General features: G+C 42.9%; 1 protein-coding gene across 2 annotated transcripts in view; it reads left to right on the top strand.

Annotated features, from left to right (window-relative positions):
* The first annotated feature begins 7,692 nt into the window (after positions 1–7,692).
* NR1I2 (nuclear receptor subfamily 1 group I member 2) overlaps positions 7,693–19,215 on the top strand; it is a 29,880-nt gene continuing 18,357 nt past the window's right edge. For both annotated transcript variants that reach the window (XM_055315884.1, XM_055315882.1), the window contains exon 1: positions 7,693–7,960. The gene's annotated coding sequence lies outside the window, so the exon portion shown is untranslated. The remainder of the gene's footprint in view (positions 7,961–19,215) is intronic.

Genomic DNA, 19,215 nt, shown 5'->3' with positions numbered 1-19,215 from the left:
ATGACGTGATTGGGAACTAAACTGACCCATGAGACTGTAGGAGGGAGGGACCCACTGGTGTGGGGAGGGAAGAGGAGCAGACCCCAGACTGGGAGGTCCAGGCACAAGCAATCTGCATTGGGAAGACAAACCCCCATAACATTTGGCTTCAAAAACCATAAGACCTAACTTTGTGCATTCTTTTTTTTTTTTTTAAGCTTTATTTATTAATGAGAGACACAGAGAGAGAAGCAGGCTCCTTGCTGAGCAGCAGGGATTCCTGCTAAGCAAGGAGCCCCATGCGGGACTCCATCCCAGGACCCTAGGATCATGCCCTGAGGCAAAGACAGACGCTCAACCACTGAGACACCCAGGGGTTCCAACTCTGTGCATTCCTACAATCAGTGTGGCCTAACATCTGGAACTTTAAAAAATCAGTGGGCCCACCGCTGGGAGAATTGGAAGGTTATAGAAAACTGAGTCCCTGTCCTTAAAGAGACAGTGTAACAAACAGCCCCATGGATATATAGCATAGAAGCAGCAGTTTGAAAAATACCTGGCATAAAGGGGAGGAGATTTGTTCACTAATCTCAGAGCATATGCTGGAGGGGTAGGGATATTTGGGAGACTTTAGCAAGAGCAAAAGAGTGGGTGGACATCCTTTCCCTCTCCTGCGCTCTAGCTTAGATGCAAGGACAACTGTGATAACCAGCACAGTGTGAACACTCTCACCTAGCTGGCTAATGTGTACCCTGCACCCCCCTTCTGCAGACTGCCCCCTCCAGCCCAGCCTTAGCAGGGATATTCCCAGGTGGCTACAGGTTCCCTCCTGCAGCAGACCAGGTGGGACCTTGCTGGCATTGCACCCCCCTCGCTCCCTCATTCTCCTGCAGATCCACCCCATCAAATATGGCCTTGACAGGAGTCCATCCAAACAGCACCACAAGGCTGGCAGTGTGCAAGCAGGCCCAATGGGGGTCAGTCCATTCTAAAGTGACTTCTGCAATCGGAGAAGGACAAACATTATATGGTCTCATTCATTTGGGGAATATAAATAATAGTGAAAGGAAATAGAAGGGAAGGGAGAAGAAATGGGTAGGAAATATCAGAAAGGGAGACAGAACATGAAGACTCCTAACTCTGGGAAATGAACTAGGGGTGGTGGAAGGGGAGGAGAGTGGGGGGTGGGGGTGAATGGGTGACGGGCACTGAGGGGGGCACTTGACGGATGACCACTGGGTGTTATTCTGTTTGTTGGCAAATTGAACACCAATAAAAAATAAATTTATTATTAAAAAAATAAAGTGACTTCTGCCCCAGAGAGAAGTAAGAAAAACACACATACCAGTTTGCAGCCCCAGTAGTGGGCTGAGCAAGACATCTGGTCTGACCACAGACCTCACTCCCCAAGGAAAACTTCCCAGGGGACAACAGAGGGAGAGTGCCCTGCAGTCCTACGACTCAAGCCCAAAGCAGTGCCAGACTAGCTCACTAACAACACAGGAACCAAGCCCTGCCCACAACAGACAAAGAAAGCCATTGCAGATGACTGGACTGAAGGCAAATATGACTCAGCCACAACGGTAGGGCCCACACAACACACACACCCCTAAAGCACCAGATTCTGGCAAAGAGGTGATATTGCAGTACAGGGCATTACAGGACCTCTTCTTCAAAGGTCCATGACTTTTAAGAGCAAGAGATCTAGCTGACTTTCCTAACACACAGAAACAGACACAGAAAGTTACACAAAATGAGGAGACAGAGGAATATGTCCCAAATGAAAGAATAAGACAAAATCACAAGAGAGTTAAATGAAATGGAGATAAATAACATATCTGATAGAGAATTTAGAGAAATGGCCATAAAGATTCTCATAGGACTTGAGAAAAGAGTGGAGGATCTCAGTGAGGTCCTCAATGAAAAGATAGAAAACATAAAATAAGAACCTTTTAAAGATGAAGAACTCAATAACTGAAATTTAAAAAAAAATTAGAGGGAATAAATAGTAGACTAGAGGAAACAGAACAGATTAGTGACCTGGAGCACAGAGTATGGGAAAGCAATCAAGTTGAATGAACAGGAGAGAGAAAAAAAATAATAAAGAATGAAAATAGGTTAAGGGAACTCAGCCATACCATCAATCATAACTTTCACATTATAGAGATCTAAAAAGGAAAAGAGAGAAAAAGAGGGAGAAAATTTTATTTGAAGAAATAATAGCTGAAAACTTCCCAAATCTGGGGAACAAAACATAAATTCAGATCCAGGAGGCACAGAGAGCCCCCCCCCATCAACCCAAGGAGGTATACATCAAGACACATTAGCGCTGCCTGCAGCCCAGGGCATGATCCTGGAGACCCGGGATCGAGTCCCACGTCGGGCTTCCTGCATAGAGCCTGCTTCTCCCTCTGCCTGTGTCTCTGCCTCTCTCTCTAGCTGTGTCTCTATGAATAAATAAATTTAAGAAAAAATAAAATGGCAAAAAGTAGTGATAAAGCAGCAAAAGAAAAACAGTTACATGTAAAGGAAACTGCATGAGGCAATCAGTTGGTTTTTCAGGAGAAAACAGGCCAGAAGGGAGACATGATATCATCAAAGTGCTGAAAGAAAAAAACTGCAACCAAGAGTACTCTGTCAAGGCTATCATTCAGAACTGGAGAAGGAGTTTCCCAGACAAAATTTAAAGGAATTCTAAAAACCAGCCTTACAAGAAATGTTAAAGGGGACTCTGAATGAAAAGAAACACCATAAGCAGGAGTAAGAAAAGTAGGAAGCACAGAAGCCATAAAATTAAGTATATCTACAAAAATCAACCAAAGGATTCACAAAATAAAAGGATGCAAAGTATGACACCATATCCTAATATGTAGGGGGGAAGAGGGGGAAAAAATAGTGTTTTTGGAATTGGCTCAAACTTTAGTGAATACCAAGATAATATAGCCTGCTATATGCACCGATGTCATATACTAACCTAATGGTAGCAACAAATCAAAAACCAGTAATAGATACGCAAAAAAAAAGAAAGGAATCCAACTATATCACTAGAGAAAGCCAACAAACCATGAGAGAAGAGAGTAAAAGAACAGAAGAACCACAAAAACTATCATAAACAAGTAACAAAATGGCAATACATACATACAATAATTACTTTGAATGTAAATGGACTAAATGCTCCAATCAAAAGGCATAGGGTCATAGAATGGATTAAAAAAGCGAGATTGAACCCCATGTTGAGTGTAGAAACTACTTAAATAAATAGAAGTAACTTACTTTTTAAAAGGCCTACCTATATGCTGTCTATAAGAGACTCATTTCAGACCTAAACATACCTACAGTTTGAAAGTAAAAGGTTTGGAAAACATTTATCAAGCAAATGGAAGTGAAAAGAAAGCCAGGTTAGGGCAGCCCCAGTGGCGCAGCGGTTTAGCGCCGCCTGCAGCCCAGGGTGTGATCCTGGAGACCTGGGATGGAGTCCCACGTCGGGCTTCCTGCATGGAGCCTGCTTCTCCCTCTGCCTGTGTCTCTGCCTCTCTCTTGCTCTCTCTGAATAAATAAATAAATAAATCTTAAAAAAAAAAAGCCAGGTTAGTAATACTTCTATCAGACAAAATAGACTTTAAAACAAAGACTATAACAAGAAACAAGGACACCACATAAAGGGAACAATCCAACAATAAGATGTAACAATTGTAAATATTTGTACACCCAACATGAAAGCATCCAAAGACATAAAGCTGCTGATAATAAATATAAAAAAGGTCATTAATAGTAATACAATAATAGTAAGGAACTTTAACACCCCATTTACATCGATGGATAGATCTTCCAAACAGAAAATCAACAAGGAGTCAGTGGCTTCGAATGATGCATTGGACTAGATGGAGCTAAGAGAGAGATTCAGAACATCACATCCTAAAACAGTGGAATACACATTCTTTTCAACTGCATGTGGAACAATCTCCAGAAGAGATCACATGCTGGTCCACAAAACAAGTCCCGACAAATTCAAAACATGAAAAGTCATGCATCCTTTCCAACTACACCACCATGAAACTAGAAAACAAGCACAAGCAAAATCTGGAAAGAAATACATACATGGAGGTTAAATAACATGCTACTAAACAATGAATGGGTCAACCAAGAAATCAAAGAGGAAATAAAAAAATACATGGAGGGACACCTCGGTGGCTCAGTGGTTGAGTGTCTGCCTTTGGCTCAGGGCTTGATCCTAGAGTCCCGGAATCGAGTTCCACATCGGGCTCCCTGCTTGCAGCCTGCTTCTCCCTCTGCCTGTGTCTCTGCTTCTGTGTGCATGTGTGTGTGTGTGTCATGAATAAATAAAATCCTTAAAAAAAATACATGGAGACAAATGAAAATGAAAATACTGGTCCAAAATCTTTGAGATGCAGCAAAAAGAGGTTTTAAGAGGGTATTTTACTCTGTAGTTAAGAATCTATTTCTTGGTTTGGCTCTCTCTCTTTTTTCCCCCTTTGCTATTTTGCTGATGGTTACCAGAAGGGAGGTGGGTCGGGGGACAGCTTATATTTCAGGAGTGCACTTATTGTGGTGAGCACCTTGTGTTGTATGGAAGTATTGAGTTACTATATTGTACACCTAAAACTAATATCACGCTGTATGTTAACTATTTTAAATAAAAACTTTTTTAAAAAAAGAGGGATGTTTATAGCAATACGGGCCTACTTTAAGAAGCAAGAAAAAATCTCCAACAACCTGACCTTCCATCTAATAGAGAAAAAGAATGAAACCAAAACCAATAGAAGGAGACAAATAATAAAGATTAGAGCAGAAACAAACGAAATAGAAACTGGAGAAAAAAAAAAAAGAAAAAGAACAGGTCAATGAAAACAGGAGCCACTTCTTCGAAAAGATCAACAAAATTGATAAACCTTTAGCCACACTGATCAAAAAGAAGAGAGAAAGAGGACCCCGACAAAACCAGAAACGAAAGAGGAGAAATCATAAACAGCGCCACAAGGAAAAATGCAAAGAAAGATTTAGGAAGTAACATGCTTGCCCAGGACGGGACACACGTTCAGAAAAGACATGTGAGGACCCTAAGCTTCCGCCACCTACCTGAGCACACCCTAGAGGGGTCCTAAGAGATTTTGAGGAGGACCACTGGACTGGTTGCTAAACACCTGCTTTCCTCAGGCTCCACCACTAGTGTGATACTCCTGTAGGAGACTTGCTCTGTTGTTCTTTCTAGACATAAATATTCCTTGACCAGGTAACACATTCCATGAATTCACACTAAGGAAACTCCCTAGGCTAAGTAGATCTGCTTTCCCCTAAAGAATGACTTAAGAGCTCCAGATTTTTGGTTCCTGCAACAGACAACGTGCAGAATGGAGGTCAGACACTCGAATTTCTCCTCCTCCCCAGCTGTGCTGGAGGCTGACTCAGACTCTGGTCGCGGGCATCCGTATGCTGCCCTGAATAACCACGGTGTCTTTTCTGGCTGGTTTCTTAGCTTCGAGGCGTGCCTAATGTTGAAGCTGCACTTGCAGATGGCAGAGGCCCTGCAGTCCCACAGCCATCCTCCTGCCTTCCGGTCCACGAGCTCACAAGACACCCAGAAGACCCCTGCAGAAACCTGCGGATAGCTTCTTTGCCTCAGTGATTTTAGAACCTGTTCTTACTTCCCTGTTTTTGCTGTAAATAATTCACCATTTTTATAAGCGAGATAAGGTCAGGCCCTTGTGAGCCAGGAGAGATTTGAGAGATGATGAAATCTACGTATTTTGCACACAACGCAAGGACTTCTGGCACACTGCCCCACTTGAACTGGGATCCTGCTTTCCTATTCTCCCCTAGACACAGAAACGCCTATCTTTCCAAAAAGGCCAATTTTTTCAGGACTTTTTTTTTTTTTAGAGTAGTTATAGGTTCACAGAAAAATTGAGAGGAAGGTACAGATATTCTGCATATGCTCTAACCCTGCACATGCTTAGCCTCATAGCCTGCCCGTTATCAACACTCCCCACCGGAATGGTACATTAGTTGCAACCAATGAACCGACCCTGCTATATCATCATCACTCAAAGTCTAGAGTTTACATTAGAGTTCACTCTTGGTGGTGTCCATTCTAGGTTTGGATAAATGACATGTTTAGTGACATGTGTCCGCTGTTACAGTATCATCCAAGAATGTTTACTCTGCCTTAAAAATCCTCGGTGCCCCCAGAAAGACCCTTTTTAATCTTGGAAACATAGGTTTTCTGGAGTGAGTCAGTCTTCTCACCCCCCGCTGTGGTCATGGCCTACTGGTCATAGCTACACAGGGTCCTAGAGGTGCCACCAGGCCCAGAATATAGCCCTCAGGGCCCCCTAGACAGGTTGCTTTCACTGGGACCCCAAGCCAGTGCTTCACCTCTTCTAGGTCCTCCCTGTCCAAGGCCCAAGTCAACCTCACAACCAGTGAGATTCATAATCCAATGCTCCCCAGTGCTAGCAGAATCCCCTATGGACAGACGGAAGCCGGCCTGAAAGAAAGGAGTCCCATCACCATGGGTGCCAGTCACCACCCCTGGCCAAGCTGACCAACAGTGCAGCGTGTGCACCATCTTATTTCTGCATTTGGCTGAGGAGAGCAAGGTGAGCAACCCCTTGATAAATGCTGACCCTAGACTCCCATCCTCTTCAAACATCTGGGAGGGGAAAACTGAGAGGAACAGAAGAGATCAGTTTAACTAAAAAGCAAAAACAAAAACAAAACCAAGAAAACCATACTTATTCTTACTTTTCTTATCAGGAGGGCTTGATGAAAATATCCAATTCAAGTTAAAAACAATTTAAATCAGAACCAAGTATAAGGAAGTCCGAATTTTCCCAAGAAGGCCTTGGTAATTGTTTGGAAATCCCTGGTTCTTACTCCTGCCATCTAACCCATCAGGTTCCCTTGCCCCTCCTCTTCCTCCTTCTCCTTCTCCTCCTCCTCCTCCTCCTCCTCCTCCTCCTTCTCCTCCTCCTCCTCCTTCTCCTCCTCCCCCTCTTCCTCCCCCCATGACCCAGCTTTACTGTCGTAGGAAGCAGGTGCCAAGTCTGCTCCCCACAACTGCCATAAAGCATCTTTTAAAACAAAGCAAGTAGAACATATCCTGTGAAACCCACTGCTTTTGGCTTTTGTCTGTTCTTTTTCCTTGAGAGCTAGAACAGCCATCAAGACCCACCGACCAGGGAACACAAAGGGTCATGCTGAGGAGCTGCTGGAGGAGGACAGAGCCTTTGGCCCATCCTCTGGCTCCTGCTCAGCCATCAGCCCTAAGGCTAAAGCTGCAGGTCCCACGCCCCTGCCCCTGCCATGGGCTCAGCCCCCTCATCCCTCTCTCCAGGTGAGGCCCTCTCTTACATAATAAACACACTGGCCCTCTCTCATCACCCAGGCAAGTAGCACTGTCCAGAAAGGTGGCTTAGACAAAGGAAGAAATACTAGGAGATCTAGGTTTGAATCAACTTTGCCCCAGGGGCCACAGCCCAGAGACCATCAGGTGCAGGGATTCACACAGAACCAGTTAGACAAAGCAACACTCCTCCCCTTCTCCTGTGTTTTACAGTGAAGACTTGCGTGAGAAAAAAGCAGGTGCATGTAATGAGAGTAAATACGGTAATGGGTTCATTTGCAAGTTGGAGCTCTGGACTTGGGACTTAGGAGTGCCAGGAGGGGCCCACTCAGAGCCTAGTCTGACCCGGACTGAAGTGTAGGTGAGAGACAAGGTTGGCTCACCTCCTGGGAACTAGGCTACGACTAGGAAAGAGGAAGCACGGCCTTAACTCCAACGGGAGCCACGGCCTCTGCCCCGCAAAGTGCTACTGAGAAAAGCAAAAGATTAAGGTAATGCTCCAGTCTTCACCAAGGCCACGACTTCAGAGGTACTGAGGTTTTGGTTGATCCTTTGTTCCTGGTTATTGAAAGCAGACCCCAAAGGAGAAGTCACAGCAAAGAAGTTGCCACAAAGCAGGTATGGATTTTCTTTCTTTCTTTCTCCTTTGCTGGGGGCAGAGTGCCTCCCCAGCACCCTGCAAAAAAAAAAAAAAAAAAAAGTATGGGAACACAAATATATCTTAACATTTGAGGCCAGCATCATATAGAGGGTTGTGTATCATGTTGGCCTTACTGCTGTTCGCATTTCCAGGATGGAAAAAACCATGAAGATAAATCACTGCGTTTTGAGTTCCATTACCCATGCTCCCTGGTCATGCAATTGGCCTCCTAGAGAAATAATCACAATGGAAATCTCAATTTTACATCAGCTATGATGTGTCCTACATACAATCAGCCCCCTCTCTGTTGCAGAGTTGGAGTCTCCTGATCCAGAATATACCAAGGTGTGGGACTGTGGGGGCTGGGACAACTCAGGCCCAGTTCCTCTCAGCTGCTTAGTGTTGGCAGCCCTTGGGACCAGGGCTCAGACACAGCAGCATGACAGTCACAGGGCCTGATCACCTCCGTAAGGGGTCCCCAGAGGTTCCTCCAACCCCTGCCCAGCCCTGGGGCTGAGTTGGCTTTGGCCCAGTAAGTTTCCTACCTTTACTTGCACCCAGGGTAGGCACCCAGTCCCCCAGAACAAAACCTCTCCTATATGTGCTCAGTGCCACCAAGACATGCCCCCCTTCTCCACACATCATAGCCCAGTTTGGCTCAGGCTATGGCCAGTGGCTTGGTTTTAAGGCAACACATATCTGGGGATGGTCAAGAGTTACCTTTGAGGCCATTGAACCTTGATTCAGTGAGTCAGCTGCAATAGGCATGCTCCTCCCACATGGGAGGGCTGTGTGACCCTGCTGCTGGGAAGGTCAATGATGGCCCAAGATGGCCAAGGTGACTGGATTATTTCCACTGTGATGGGTGTTTGATCCCTAATGATATGGCCAGAGTCAAGAATATTCTAAGCAGGGCCCCAGAGGCTATTATTTATTTAATTAGTTGGTTAATAGGAAAGATTAATTTTTCCAAATACTTATTTTTTAAGTATACTTTTCAATGTACTTTTAAAAATATCATGGGGATGCCTGGGTGGCTCAGCATTTGAGTGCCTGCCTTTGGCCCAGGGTGTGATCCTGGAGTCCCGGGATCGAGTCCCATGTCGGGCTCCCTGCATGGAGCCTGCTAATTCCCTGTGCCTGTGTCTCTGCCTCTCTCTCTCTCTCTCTCTCTCTCTCTCTCTCTCCCCTCCCCCTGTGTCTCTCATGAGTAAATAAATAAAATATTTTTTAAAAAACTAAAAATAATAAAAATAAATATCTTTACTTATATAATAAACTTAGTCTAAACCAGGGATTGGCAAACTATGGCACTCAAGCCAAATCTGAACCACTAGCTGTTTTTATAAACAATGTTTTTTAGAACATGGCACAGCCATGCACATTAATATCATCATTAATATCATCTACAGCTGCATTTACCCTCGGACAGCAAAATTGAGTAGTTGCAAAAGAGACAATATTGCCCCCAAAGCCTAAAATATTAACTATCTGTCCCTTTACAGAAAAAGTTTGCCAACTCCTAGTCTCAAGCTATCAATTTGTTCTTCAGTTATTATGGAGTGAACATAATAAACAACCATAAAAGTGACTAAACTATTATTAGTAGGTAATAGCTTTTTAAAATATGAATGTAACAAGTGATTACATGCTCTTTGTAAAATGATGAATCAGAAAGTTAAAAACAGAACTACCTTACAACCCAGCAATTGCACTACTAGGTATTTACCCAAAGGATACAAAGATACTGATTTGAAGGGACACATGCACCCCGATGTTTATTGCAGTATTATCAATAATAGTCAAATTATGGAAAGAGCCCAGATGTCCATTGACTGTTGAATGGATAAAGAAGATGTTGTATTTTTATCTATCTATCTATCATCTATCTATCTATCTATCTATCTATCATCTATCTATCATCTATCATCTATCTATCTCTATCTATCATCTATAATGGAATATTATTTGGCCATCAAAAGAATGAAATCTCGCCATTTGCAATGACATGGATGGAGCTAGAGGGTATTATGCTAAGCAAAGTCAGAGACAAATACCATATGATTTCACTCATATGTGGAATTTAAGAAACAAAACAGATGAACATATGGGAAGTAGAGAGAGAGAGAGAGAGAGAAGAGATATGCAAACCATAAAACAGACCCTTAACTATAGAGAACAAACTGAAGGTTGATGGAGGGGAGGTGGGTGGCAGATGGGGTGGATGGATGATGAGGATTAAGGAGGGCAGTTGTGATGAGTGCTGGGTGTTGTATGGAAGTGACAAATTGCTCAATGCTACTCCTAAAGCCAATATTACACTATATGTTACCTAACTAGAATTTAAATAAAAACCTGAAACAATAAATAAATACAAGTAAAATGATGAATCAGCATAGATAAAGCTAAATTCCCCTTAAGTCATCCTGCCAATGCTAATCCCTCGTACCCCCAAAAGTAACTGCTATACCCAGTTTGGTATATTTATTGCCAGTCTCCTTTGCAAGCACCTATACATATATATACTAATAAACTATGTGTTGTCATCTTATTCTGTTTTTCTACTCAACAAACATTCCGTATCTGTATTCCATATGGAGACTTTCCATATCCATATATAGCTCTACCTCATTAATTTTATACATATTATACATAGAATATGTGCATTTTATTTTGTTTTTGCCAAAGGTTTATGTATTTATTTTAGAGGGGTGGGGAGGGGCAGAAGAGGGAGAGAGACAATCTCAAGCAGACTTCTTGCTGAGCACAGACCCAGATGTGGGGCTGGATCTCAATGACCCTGAGATCATGACCTGAGCTGAAATGGAGTCGGCCACCTAACCAGCTGAGCTACCCAGGCGCCCCAGAATATGTACATTTTAATTCTTGATACTGTCAAATTGCCCAGTTTATACTCCTCCCCCCAACCCCAGCAGAGAATAATAGTTACTGCTCCTCCACACCTTGATGCTTGCTATTTATTAAGCATTTATTACTTTCCAATTGGATGAGTGAAAATAGTAACCCAGTTTTCCGAATATGTAAATGTCCCGGATTACTAATGTGTTAGTGTGCCAGGCCTGCCATAACAGAACACCACACACCGGACGGCTTACACAACAAACATCATATTCTCGCAGTACCAGGAGCTAGAAGTCCAAGATCAAGGAGTCAGCAAAGTTTTGTTTCTTCTGAGGTCTTTTTTTTTTTTTTAAAGATTTTATTTATTTACTCATGAGAGACAGAGAGAGAGGCACAGACATAGGCAGGGGGAGAAACCCACTCCCTGCACGCCCTGAGCCAAAGGCAGATGCTCAACCCCTGAGGCACCCAGGTGCCCCTCTTCTGAGGTTCTGCTGTGCCCTTGCATGGCTCTTTCTCTGTATGAGCACATCCCTGGTATCTTGCTTTGTGTCCAAATTTCTTCTTCTTACATGGACATCAGTCATATTGCAATAGAGCCCACCATAATGATGCCATTTGAATTTAATTACCTCTTTAGGGGATCCCTGGGTGGCTCAGCGGTTTGGCGCCTGCCTTTGGCCCAGGGCGCGATCCAGGAGTCATGGGATCGAGTCCTGCGTCAGGCTCCGGCCATGGAGCTTGATTCTCCCTCTTCCTGTGTCTCTGCCTCTCTCTCTCTATGTCTATTATAAATAAATAAATAAATCTTTAAAAAAATTACGTCTTTAAAGGTGTATTTGGAGATATAGTCACATTCTAAGATTCTGGGGGGCACACATCAACCCAGAACAACCTATGTGGTTGGGCATCTTTGTATATAATTCTTGGCCATTGTATTTCCTCTTAATTGCTTAGTCATATCCTTAGTTCATTTTATATGGGGTTATCTTCTACTCATTTGTAGGAGTCTAATATTTATTCTTGATACTAATCGTTTGATATATAATAAATATTCCCACTAAATCTGTGACTTGTTTTTTAACTTTGTTTACATGATTTTAGTCAACGGAAGTATTTACTATGATTGTTATTGCTATTATTATTATTTTGATTTAGTTTAATTTATTAATTTTCTCCTTTATGGATTTTGTTCTTTCAGTGTTATTTAAGGAGGCCTCCTCAACCTCCCAAGATTATGATGATAATAAAATGTTAGCACACTTTCTTTTAATACCTTTATCACCTAAAAAAATAGGCTTTTAGTCCTTTATTCCAAATTTTTTTAAAAATTTTTTTAAATTTTTTTATTTATTTATGATAGTCACAGAGAGAGAGGGAGAGGCAGAGACACAGGCAGAGGGAGAAGCAGGCTCCATGCACCCGGAGCCCGATGTGGGATTCGATCCCGGGTCTCCAGGATCGCGCCCTGGGCCAAAGGCAGGTGCCAAACCGCTGCGCCACCCAGGGATCCCCTTTATTCCAAATTAAGTCTGCCCTTTGCCTATTTATTTGAATATTGCCTCTATCGTGTACTAAATTCTCATTTTTACATGTCTGCTGCTGGATACTCTTTTTAAAATGTATTTCCTATTCTATTATAGAAAATATTATAGAGCCAATTTCTATTATAGCTTTACTATTTTTAATTGATTTTTTAATGATATATACAACATCTATTTTGTGCTAGTTTGGTCTTTTTTTTTTTAAAGGTTTATTTATTTTAGAGAGAGGTGAGGGGGAAAGGAAGGGGCAGAGGGAGAGGGAATCTTTTTTTTTTTTTTAGGGAGAGGGAATCTTAAGCAGACTCTGCACTGAACATGACACTCAATCATGCACTCAGTCGCACGACCCTGAGATCATGACCTGAGCCAAAACCAAAAGTTGGACACAACCAACTGAGCCATCCAGCCACCCCAAAAATCTATTTTGTGTTTTGATATTTTGTCTGGTCACCTTACTGAATTCTCTTAATACTTATAAAACTTTATCAGTTGATTCCGTTGCAATTTTTTGGTAGACAACCATATTATATATGTAAAACAAGTTTTGTTCCTTCCTCATCTTTACACATTCTATTTTTTTTGTCTTATTGCCTTTTCTTAGCCTTAAAGCACAATGCAGAGTAATAGTTAAGACTGAGGATAATCTCAGGGCTGATGTATACAGTTGTGAGAGTTGTACACTGCACAATTCTAGGGAAACCACTCACAAACTCTCTGATGTCTAGGTATTTTTATCATGTTTCTGATTTTTGTTTTAAAGATTTTATTTATTTGAGAGAGAAAGAGAAAAAGAGGACAAACTGGGGAGGAATGGAGGGAGAGGAATAAGCAGACTCCACACTGAACACAGAGCCCAATGTGGGACTCGATCCCACAATGCATGAGATTATGACCTGAGCTGAAACCAAGAGCCAGACACTTAACTGACTGAGCCGCCCAGGCACCCCAATGTTTCTGATTTTAATTCATGATTATTTCACGCTGTGAACTATTTCTTGGAGACTTCTCTGCAGGACTCTTTGACATAGGAGTGTGTGGGACTCTCTGCATACAGGGGCCTTCCAAGTGCTAGGATTTGAAGGGGCCTCGGAAGAGTTCCCCTGTCAGCCAACACCTGCTTATCCACCTGCCATATCTCTTAAACTTCTGTAAAACATTGCAATAACAATATCCAAATTAAAATTAAGATAAAGAGATACATCCAAATTCCTTGTGTAATGTCTGAAACAATTCTCCTCGGTCTGTATGAATTCCAAACAGAGTCATGCTCTGAAGCCCGAGGCAGTGGGAACACTGCACATGCATAGAAGATACAGGCAATTAGCTCAGAGGTCATCGTGCTCTGTTAAATATTGGAAGATGGTACGGGGTGTACTTTTGACTTGGACTGACACCAGCTCTCAACCCTGATCTGTGTCTAGGAACAAATTTTCTGACCCCTTGGATCTGATGACTGCATGCCAGAAAGCACAAAGCCCAAATTTCATTTATGGCCACCTGAAGATGGCAGTTGACCTCTCGCTTGAACTTATGCAATGTGACTTTTGCTGTCTGAGTTCCCTCCAGGTGCCTGTTCCATGCCAGGGCTAAGGAATGGGGAGACTTGTGTTCACAATATCTGATCCATTTCTTAAAAACTTTAAATATATGATCTCATTTTATCCCTGTGACCTTGGTGACAAAAAGGCAACTTACATAGTACATAGTGTATCCATTTGCACTGTAGGAGGAATCAGAATCAAGGGACAAATTCTATCACTTGTTGCCTTTATGACCTTGGACACACAGCCCCAATGTCCTCAGTAGAGAAGCAGATAGTAAGACCTGTCCGGGCCCTTCAACCGCGAGAGGCCCTTCTCTGCTGACCTCCTCATCAGCACCTCCACATGAGAGGATGATTTGGCAATCACTTCGTAAACCATAAAACCTGTATCCTATGAGTTAATAAAATTTGCCAACCTTCTCCCTTCACTGAACAAAGCCAATACTTTATAAGCTTCACTGTCAACTTCTAAGAAACTCAATTCTTATATAATTTCCCTTTACCTGCTTTTTTTCCTCCCTCTTTACCATCTGATCAGTTCTGGCATAAACACACACACATACATTTCTGATTTTATGCACTTATGAGCAGAGATAAATACATATATCTACACGCATAAGACATATCACACATAAAACGTGTGTATTATAATCCTGCTGTTTCCAATAGTTTCTATTCCTAAAATCATGAGCTTTCAATCATTTTCCCCTTCCACTTAGGTTCCTTGCAGCTTCAGCTCCAAGTTCCCCACTCTTGCCTCCACATAATCTTGGTGACCTGGCTCTAAAGCTTTTTGATTTGACTCATCATGCCCTTTTCCTGGGAAGGAGCTGTCTCACTCCCAAACACATATCGACTTTAAACAACAATTCATGATGCCAGTTATTTTGCACGTGTGTTTGATTACTTCCTCTACGTTCTAGAACCCTAAAATGCTTGAATTACCGTACCCTCTGCCTGCCCCTCGGTCGTCTTCTCCATCGTGTCCCTTTAGCGCACAGTGATTTTCTGTCTGGGTTAGCTGGATTTCTTAGGTCCTTGCTACTGCAAGTGTGGACACGGACCAGCAGCACCAGTGGCATCCGGACCCGCTGATCCGTATGCACGTTCACACTGACGAATCCTGATGTTAGAGTACAAGCACTTGCTCGGGGTGACTCCGTGTGGATTCTGAAGCCACAGCGATCTTACCTGTCACAGAGATTCCAGTGTCTTTGGAAGGCTAAGGTCTGCCAAGCGCAAATGTAGCTGGATTGTGACCCTGGTTTATCTTTTTATTCCTTAGTGTAGTGCTTTTAACTACTGTTGCTTCTTCTTTCCTTTGCTTCTTTAACTACTTTCCTAACCTTTGTCCCTGCCTCCTGCCTTCTGCTTCCTCACAGCCCCGCCTGGCTCCACCAGCTGCCTTCTCTGTGCATTAGACCCACAGAAACTGAGATGTGGCCACTCACATCAGTCTAACATTTTGGCTTCTCTTTCAACATTCTTTGAATATCTGATTAACCTTCACTTAGTGACAGCTGATGTTATTTTTTTAATTATGGTAAAATACATATAAAATGTACCATCTTAGACATTTCTTTAAGAGTACAGTTTAGTGATATTATGTATATATGGATTGTGGTGCAGTTGCTCTCCAGAACATTTCCATATTGTAAAACTGAAACTGTACCCATTAGACAACAACTCCTCTCTTTCCTTTCTTGCCGCAGCCTCTGGCAACTGCTCTCTTACTTTTTAAACTATCTTAAGGAATAATTACAAATATAATTCTATACATTTAAAATGTACAATGTAGGGGCACTTGGGTGGCTTAGTGGCTGAGTGTCTGCCTTTGGCTCAGGTCTTGATCCTGGGGTCCTGGGGTCGAGTCCTGCATCAGGCTCCCTGTGGGGAGCCTGCTTCTCCCTCTGCCTCTGTCTCTGTCTCTCTTTGTGTGTTTCTCATGAAGAAATAAATAAAATATTTTAAAAAATGTACAATGCGGGCAGCCTGGGTGGCTCAGCGGTTTGGCGCCACCTTCAGTCCAGGGCATGGTCCTGGAGACCTGGGATCGAGTCCCACGTCGGGCTCCCTGAATGGAGGCTGCTTCTCCCTCTGCCTGTGTCTCTGCCTCTCTGTCTCTCTCTCTGTGTCTCTATGAATAAATAAATAAAATCTTAAAATAAATAAATAAATGTTAAAAAAATAAAAAATAAAAAATGTACAATGTGATTAATTGATATATATATATGAATGATAACCAACATCAAAACACCTCATCCATTACCCCACAAAGTAGATATAGTTAAGTCTTTGTGTGTGTGTAGTAAGAAAGCTTAATTTCTACTCCCAGCAATTTTCAAATAAACAATACTGTGTTACTAGCTAAGTAGCTATATTAGCAATACTTTTTAACTATAGTGACTGTACATCGCCACCATTCTACTTTTTGTTTCTATGAGTTTAACTGCTCAGCATACCTCCTACAACTGAAATCACACAGTACTTTGTCCTTTTGGACTGACTTGTTTCATTAGCGTGGTGTCATCAGGGTTCACCCATGTTGTAGCTGTGACAGAAATTCCTCCCTTTCCAAGGCTGAAAATATTCCATTATATGTATATACTATTCATCCGTTGATGGGCATTTTGGTTGCTTCTACCTTTTTGCTGTTGTGAATAATGCTGCTGTGAACACGGGTGTGCAGATACCTCTTCAAGACCCTGCTTTCAATCCAGAAGTAGAATTGCTGGATCATATGGTTCTATTTTTAATTTTTTGAGGACCTACCATCCTGTTTTCCGTAGTAGCTGCACCATTTGACATTCCCCCCAGCAGTACATGAAGGTTCTAATTTTTCCACACTTTATTTTCCATTTTTGTGACAGCAGCCCTCCTAATGGCGGTAAAGGGAAGCCCCATTGCATTTCCCTAATGATAAGTGATGTTGGGCATCTTTTCATATATTTCTTGGCAAGTGATGCTTTTTAATGCAAAATGAGTATCATGTCCTTTGTGGTCAAAATAAGTAATTTATTCTGTGCTGTTTTTCAAACCAGACAGCTTCTTGGAAGGCCTGTTTAAGTTTTTAGATAATAAAATAGTCTACTCATTCCCTGCAAACAGCCCTACACCAACAGCCCTACACCACACGTTATTCTGTTTCTGGCTCTGCCGATTTTAGCAGGTCATTCAAGAGGCTTATCCTCAGGTGTTTGGCTGGAGGGGCCCAGTGTGACAGGCATATACCCCTGATCGCTCCACAGAGACTAGTCTGCACTGTCGAGGAATGTAGGAAAGGAAACAATTTATGGTTTCCTTCGTTTCTGAGTTATTCCAGCAATGTTTTGATGCCCTTTGAATATGGTGGCTCCCTAGGCAGCAGCTCAGCCCATCAGCCCTTTGAGTTGGCTCTGTGTATCTAACATTCAGCTAGGAGAGGATCTCAGTGCATCGATGGATCACTCGTCCCTGGGGGAGGCAGTCACGCCATCCCTCACAGGCTCCCCAGAACCTGGTCCCAGGAGTCCCTCTGAGGCTGGCTATGGGTGGGGCAGGCCCACTGAGCATCCTCTTCCTGCAAGGTTAGGTTGGGTGGATCTGTGAGTCTCCTTGATGAGGACAGAGATGGGAGGCTGTGAATACTTGTCTGTAACATCGTTTCTTCTCACGCAATTGTCTCACAAGTGTTGGCATTTTATCTGACACATCCTGTCTTCTGATATGAGGGGACGGGGTAATGCTTTTTTTCTCTCAAAAGCTTTCCTTGATCTCTGTGCTTAAGAACAAGTTATTTGATGAATCTCCTTTCAAAACCCCGGATCTCACTTTAACTCCCACCTTGCTGCCCAACCTCTTCTGTCCTAGCCAAAGTCAACTCTTCCCCCTTCAGAGTGGCCAGGCAGAAAAAAAGAAGCCTCAGTCCTTGTCATTGAAGAAGATTCAAGAGTTAACAGAGGAGCAGAGAGGCAGGACAGGGTCAACCACAGGCCGAGCAGTTGCATTCTGCTTGATTAATGGATGGGGCTTCTCTGAAGACTTCCTGTTTCCCACTTTTGTCAAGGCTTTTGGGCCTGACATCAGCCTCAGGCTGGAACGCAGAGGAGGCCGAGCAGTAAAGGCTCTGTTGGCTGGTCTGAGACGTGATCTCTCTTGGAGGCTCCAGCAAGTTGTGGAGCTTCGTTGGCGGGTATAACTGAACCAGAGCAGAGACCGATTTTAGCTAATGAAGCTTAGGCCTAAGCATTACTTACATGGACTCCCTCCCACAGTCCTACGCCTTTGTAGCATTTTCAAAAGTGAGATATTTAAGTATGGTGGTTTTTAGACAGTTTCTACTCTACTGTCATGTTTTCCCTGAAACCAGTTATTGATGGAATGGCCATGTGCTCCTTGGAGATTAGTCTAAAGGCAGCTGAGTTGGGGACACTCATATGGTGGCAGTTACTTGCATGTGGAGTTGAGTTGCTGCTAACCGCCCAGTGTCTTAACCAGTCCCAGAATGCCCCGCTCTGCTGCTCATCCACCATCATTGCAGGTGCCCAGAACAGGCTAAGGCAGGGAATGAGGTTTGAAATGTGTGGAGCCAGAACCTAGACCATGGAAAATTCTTCCAAATATGGACTCTAAGGGATCCCTGGGCGGCGCAGCGGTTTGGCGCCTGCCTTTGGCCCAGGGCACGATCCTGGAGGCCCGGGATCGAATCCCACATCGGGCTTCCGGTGCATGGAGCCTGCTTCTCCCTCTGCCTGTGTCTCTGCCTCTCTCTCTCTCTGTGACTATCATAAATAAATAAAAATTAAAAAAAAAAACAAATATGAACTCTAATATGAAAGAATCCTGATAGAGGTTTTCTTGTGTTTGACAACAATCCTCAGCTAAGATGTGAAAATGAAAATTTCCCCATTGTCATAACAAAAAGCGAATTTTGGTCAGTGATACTGGAGGGAAAACTTTATTGTCTTTTGGTTCTTTTTATCTAAAAGTGACATTACAAAGTCATGGTTATATGGGGGGGATAATTTGTTTTCTATTGCTGCTGCAATATTACCACAGATGTGGTGGCTTAATACACAATTTATTATCTTACAGTTCTAGATGTCAGAAGTCCAAAGTCAGAATCACTGGGATGAAGCCAAGATATTGTCGGGCTGGTGCCTTCTGGAAGGTCTAGGAGAGAATCTGTTTCCTGATTTTTGCAGCTTCTAGAGACTGCCTGGATTCCATGGTTCACGGCCCCTTCCTCCATCTTCAAAGCCAGCAACGTGGCATCTGACCACTTTTCCATTATTATGTCTCTTTC

Source organism: Nyctereutes procyonoides, unplaced genomic scaffold, assembly GCF_905146905.1.
Source record: "Nyctereutes procyonoides isolate TBG_1078 unplaced genomic scaffold, NYPRO_anot_genome, whole genome shotgun sequence".
Classification (NCBI taxonomy): domain Eukaryota; kingdom Metazoa; phylum Chordata; class Mammalia; order Carnivora; family Canidae; genus Nyctereutes; species Nyctereutes procyonoides.
This window is presented reverse-complemented; position numbering and strand designations above follow the sequence as displayed.